The sequence below is a fragment of the Labrus mixtus genome, chromosome 14 (assembly GCF_963584025.1).
Source record: "Labrus mixtus chromosome 14, fLabMix1.1, whole genome shotgun sequence".
Classification (NCBI taxonomy): domain Eukaryota; kingdom Metazoa; phylum Chordata; class Actinopteri; order Labriformes; family Labridae; genus Labrus; species Labrus mixtus.
This window is the reverse complement of record NC_083625.1, coordinates 3236949-3242460: the sequence shown is the minus strand read 5'-3', so window position 1 is coordinate 3242460 and position 5512 is coordinate 3236949. Positions and strand designations below refer to the sequence as shown.

At 40.8% G+C, this 5512-nt stretch overlaps 1 long non-coding RNA gene across 1 annotated transcript; it reads right to left on the bottom strand.

Annotated features, from left to right (window-relative positions):
* Positions 1–2149: 2149 nt before the first annotated feature.
* On the bottom strand, positions 2150–4207 carry LOC132988643 (uncharacterized). The gene is made up of 2 exons (XR_009675840.1): positions 3545–4207; positions 2150–3464 (listed from the first exon to the last, which is right to left on the bottom strand). It is a non-coding gene; the product is annotated as an uncharacterized LOC132988643 (long non-coding RNA).
* Between the last annotated feature and the right edge of the window lie 1305 nt (positions 4208–5512).

The following is a 5512-nucleotide window of genomic DNA, read 5'->3' as shown; positions in this document are numbered from 1 at the left end:
AAGTTACATTTGACACAACCTAAAATAATTATTGCATTTAAATAAAACATAAACATTAACACAGCAGGGATAAAGTATTATTATATATATATATAATAGTAAAATTATGATAAGGACTATTTAACGGGAGCATATTGCATTCACAGGAGACTTTTTTTCCGACTTATCATGACAGGTGAGAATGATGACACAGGTGAAGACTATCAGGGTAGGGCACACAATCACAAAGGCGGGAAAACACACAGAGATATGTCATGTCGACCTCTCTGTGTACTCATCGATTTTTATTGTCTTATCTCCCAGTGTTTCCTTGAGATTAAAAAAAAAAGATTTTCTTGTGGCTCTTTGTTTCTCCTTTTGGTATTTTAAGTTGGACTTTGTTTGTACCTTGGAAGAATTCAACCCTTGTTTTTTGTCTTTTTGTTTGATAAAATCTTTTCATTTAGTTCTGCAGGCTGCAGCGAGGAGGTTCCTGGTTTAAATCCCCGTCTGACAGGAGCCTCTCTTTACTCCGGCTTCCTCCCACAGTCCGGCTCCTAACATGCTCGTTAGGTTAACTGCTGAATCTAAAATTGCCCGTAGGTGTGAATGTGAGTGTGGCTGGTCGTCTGTCTCTATATGTCAGCCCTGTGATTGACAGGTGAAAAGCGGTATAGATAATGGATGGATTTAGTTCTGCATGTGGGTCCTCTTTTTGGTTTTTGACTAACTGTGACAGAAGTGTTATTTGGGATCAATAAAAATAAATCTTTCTTAAAAAGAAGTACAGTTAAGTAAAAATAAACATTTGTTTTATTCACATTTTGCTCAAATGTTTAAATTAACGTCTGTTGTAAGTATCAAACGGCTCGGTGAACGCAGTCTTGAGTTGCAGTATTTTAAAATACTTTTATGGGCGTTACTTGATCTGATTAACCACTGCATCAAATACATATAACGTCGACTGAAACCTTTATCACAATATTCAGGCATGTTTGCATTTGTGGCTCAAACAGAGACTTTTTGTTTCTAACAGTTTAGCTAAAGATCAGGGGACAAAGGTCAGGTTAAATAAGCATTAAGAGACTTTCAGTACAAACACACTGCCCACATTGTTAGCTACTGTACATCACAAACTCTGTGTCAGCTAGTGCAGGTCCCTTCAGTACTGTACTTAAAGAAACAGTGACTGCACATCTGGCCACAAGAGGGCATCAGAGAGCTGCTATCATTTTTGCACTGATATTAACAATTAATGCTACAATAAAAACGTTTTTTTTGTTTTTTTTTCCATCCAAAGTGTCCCAGTTCTGCCAGCTGACTCTCTTTCAAAAGCTCAGAAAATGTTCAGCTACAAACTCCAGACTTTTGATGTGTCACACTTTTTCCCCGAATGCCCAGCAGTGAAACAAAACACCACCTGCCTCAGTCACTTTGTGCTGCAGAGACGGACCCTTTTTTTTTTTTTTTTTTTAAATTAAAGCAGCAGAGTGTCCCCTCACAGAGAAGCAGGCTTTAAGAAAACGGGCTCCAACATTTTCTGTCAGTGAGGCAGATTCCTTCATCCCATTTGGATTTACAGCGGCGAGCTAACTGGGCTTCATCTGCATAACAATGAAAAGGAAAAGCTGTTGAGAGGGATTGGCACAGTGAGGCTGAGGCAGCAGAGAAGAAGAAAAGTTTTAAAAAAAGTCAAATATAAAAGGAAGAGAAGATGAGAGGGCTGAGTGGAAAGTTAAAAAAATGCAAGTTAATCTGATGGAGCCAGGGGCTGGTTCACTGATAACAGTCACACTTTATCCCCCGTGAGACGGAGACGGGGCGAGTGGAAGAAGAACTCAAATCTCAAACTAAACGGAGGAAGTATTATTTGTTTTTACAGGAACATTTAAATTGAATTTTGAAGAAAGAAAATCTGCATCAGAATCAAAATCCAATCAAATTAAGGAGCAAAACTTCAAGGACATTTTTGAGGTTGTGCTGTTGTACCAAATATTGCAGCCTTTTTCCCTGACTGAACCTTCAATATGCCAATATTAAAGGCCATATTGCTTTTATAGCTCAATATCAACACAGTAATAAGAAAGAACAACAGATCATTTCTGCGTCGGCTCCTTTTTTTTCAACACCTCAGGATGCTGCTTGCTCATGACAAAAAGGACAAATTCAATCAGAGTGGTAAATGTTTATTGATAACTCCAGGATCCAAATGAAGAAACATGGAAAATCATTCACATGTAAACATGTTGTTTAAGGTCACTTGAATGTTTCTGAGTGATGGGCAGGACACGCTGTAGCAATGAAGAGATGATATCCCGCTGGAAGTCTACGTCAATAAAATGTCAACATGATCAAATTTAGAACATTATCTCGCGTAAAGCTGAGCATGCAGAAGATCGTTCCCAGCAGCCTTCATTCATTAAACCGTCTTGAAATGATCAACATGGTCCAAAAGAGTTCATCAGTTTCCGTCACATCCTTCATATCAGGCGTGTTTAAGATATGAGACGCTTCAGAGATACACAGAGTTTAATCCCTAAAATATCGACGAGCTCTTTTCTGAGGAGTAAAATCATCTTCTCCATGTTCCTCTAACTCTAACATGTGTCTCTAGTCCGTCTACAAACCCCCCAATAATGAGAAAAGTCCATCCTCTCCATCTTTTGCCTGCTCCACTTTTCAGAAAATGTGTGCTCAAACAGGCCGTTTGGAGATTTTCCCTTCATGACATCACAAAGGGCAGTAGCCCCTCCCCCAGGTGGGTGACACTCCCACAGCTAGGTGTTTGTGCTGCCCTCTGAGTCTGCCTTCTCACCGTAAACAATAGGACATGGAGAGAGAAAGCACGAGTACACCCAAAGCCCTTCCAGAGAGGGGGCGTGGTCAGACACGGCTCATTTACATATTTAAAGGTACAGACACAGAAACAGCCTGTTCTGAGCAGGGCTGAAATAGAGGGGTTTATAGACATGATCAAATACAGGATCAGAGTGGATTTAGAACAAGAAACTTCACACACATGTTTTAGGGAGCTCTGAGACTTATTTAAACGTTTTGAAAATTTCTACGATGTGACCTTTAAACAAGACACTACTGAAGTCTTTTGTCAGGTCGTCACATCCTGAAACATGATGTTTATTTTCCTACGCAGTGAGTGGGAAACCATCTTCTAAGTCGTAATTAAATGAAAGACAGCACACAAAAAGGTTATTTACACCTTCAAGTAGCTGTTATATTTTTGGATGAAGGGAGAAAAACAAGTCAACTGAGTGATTATAAAAAAGCTTTCACACAGAGAAGGAGTGTAACCGTGCCGACTCGCTGTGAGGTAACTCCGCCAACCACCGCGCCCCTGTTCTTCCTTTTAATTAACTTTTAAATGATTAATTAATTAATGAGTGCAGGTTATGGATCCACTGATAATTGAAGACCTTATTTCTGGTGTTTAATTACTGCGGCGCTCTCATTTTTAGATTCTCAAGTCCCTACGCGCACACACACACACACACACACACACACACACACACACACACACACACACACACACACACACACACACACACACACACACACACACACACACACACACACACACACACACACACACGCGAACGCACCATTACAGGCTCCTGATTCTGTTTCCAATAAAATTACAAGGCCTCAGCTTGTTTTAAAACGGTTGACGACTCTTCTTAGCTCAAAAGGTAATAACCATTAGATGTTACCTTTTATTTATTGTAGAAGGACAAATAATTGTGGCGGTACATCTTCTACTTTCTGTATCACACTTCTGTTACGACCTTTAAAGGAACATGTAAAGTGTGTACTGTGACGCTGCGTCTACTCAGGGCTTTGAAAAATGTACTCAGGGGTGCATTGGCACTTCAGGAAAATGTAAAAATGTCAGAGGAGATACCTGCACATCAAGTCGACTGGGCTAGAAAGCCACAAAGAAACAGACATGCGTGTAAGTTTGAGTTTTCTCAAAGTCACTCTTTCATTTTAAGAACTCTAATCTACTGACACTGCAAACTGAGCAAAGTTGTTTGTTGATGACGCTGATCAAAGTTAACGTTACCTTCAGATAATTATCAACTGAGTAAACTGATTAACTGCAATCGAAGAATGTGCAACTTTTTTTTTTGATCCAGTAGAGGTCGCCCGTCAGCACCAGCATGAAACCAAAACAAACTGCACAAACGACACCTCCGCTATTCTGAAGCCTCCGCTCTCCTCCAACTTTCTCTCCACTCGCGTTCACAGGAAGGAGTTACCAATTAGAACGCACCATAATTAAGCACAAGGGGGCGACAACATCGTCCTTTGCTCGAGCTGCAATCACCTGTCGTCGGCATTGTTGTGTTAGCATGCTAATGTTAGCGCTCTTTAGTTAGCTCGTAGCTTCACATTTCACGTAAACTGACACAGAATGAGCGTGATCTAAAAACTCTTACTGACATCCAAATAATCAGTGAGTATGTTCTTCTTCTTCTCTCTAGTTCTTGACTAAAACAGCTTTTATACACAAGGGGAGGAGCCGGCCGTCCCGTCCATGTAAACACGGCTCTGACAACAACACAGCCAGCGGGACTCGAGCTTCTCCCTCATTGTAGACAGTCATGACTCAGAGACACATTTACACAGGACAGACTTCAGTTCTGCTGTGTTTGTGTTGAACGTTGCACATTCTTCCTTTAAAGGATAAACTGTGCCCACCTGGGATGTTTACAACGCTCACCATCTTAGTTTGGCGTGCTAACTTTGCTAACAAACCCAAACAAACATTATAGTAAAGTCTAACTTAAGAAGTTTAGCACATGGTTGTGAAACTCTAGAAATGAATCCAGCAGTTTATTAAACGATCTTTAAAGGTTAAGATATCATGAGGCATTAAAACCAGAGACGCCAGACTGAAGCGAGTGAGCCAGCTGTTTCTGTTTTCACTGCTTTCCTCCAGTGTAAACTCTGCTAAATCTCCGCCGTAACCACCGCGATGAAAGGATTTTTTTTACAATTCATGATAATTTTTTCTGACAGAAAATGTTGCACAACCCTGTCACGCTGTTGTTGTTGGAGTTACGTCGTCCTCTGAACAGTTTTTCCACACACATCAGTAAATCAGATGTTCAGACCGAGTCTCCGCGGACCAGCTGGTCAGCCGCCACAGAAAATATTCATCACATTTACGCTTTACTAGATCCTCAAAACCACACAGAGCGGCGCTGAGAGTGGCCTAATGTACTTCACATAAATATTTGATCAAGAGTTTTCCTCTGCTTCTTAAAGAGCCGTTTTTTTAAAATGCCCTGTAGGAATGGCCCGGGGCTGCATGTCACTTACTTTGTCAAATTAAATTCTTAAATTATCATGATTTATGGAGCGTTGGGTTGGGGTGCATGTTGTTCTGCATGAAGCACTTTCATTTGGGTTTAAACTCCTTCAGAGACAGGTGAGGCTTCATAAGAGCCCACAAGCTACATTTCTGAGCGCTAACTGTGGCTAGGTTATGAAAGTTGTCTCGCAGCACTGCAGC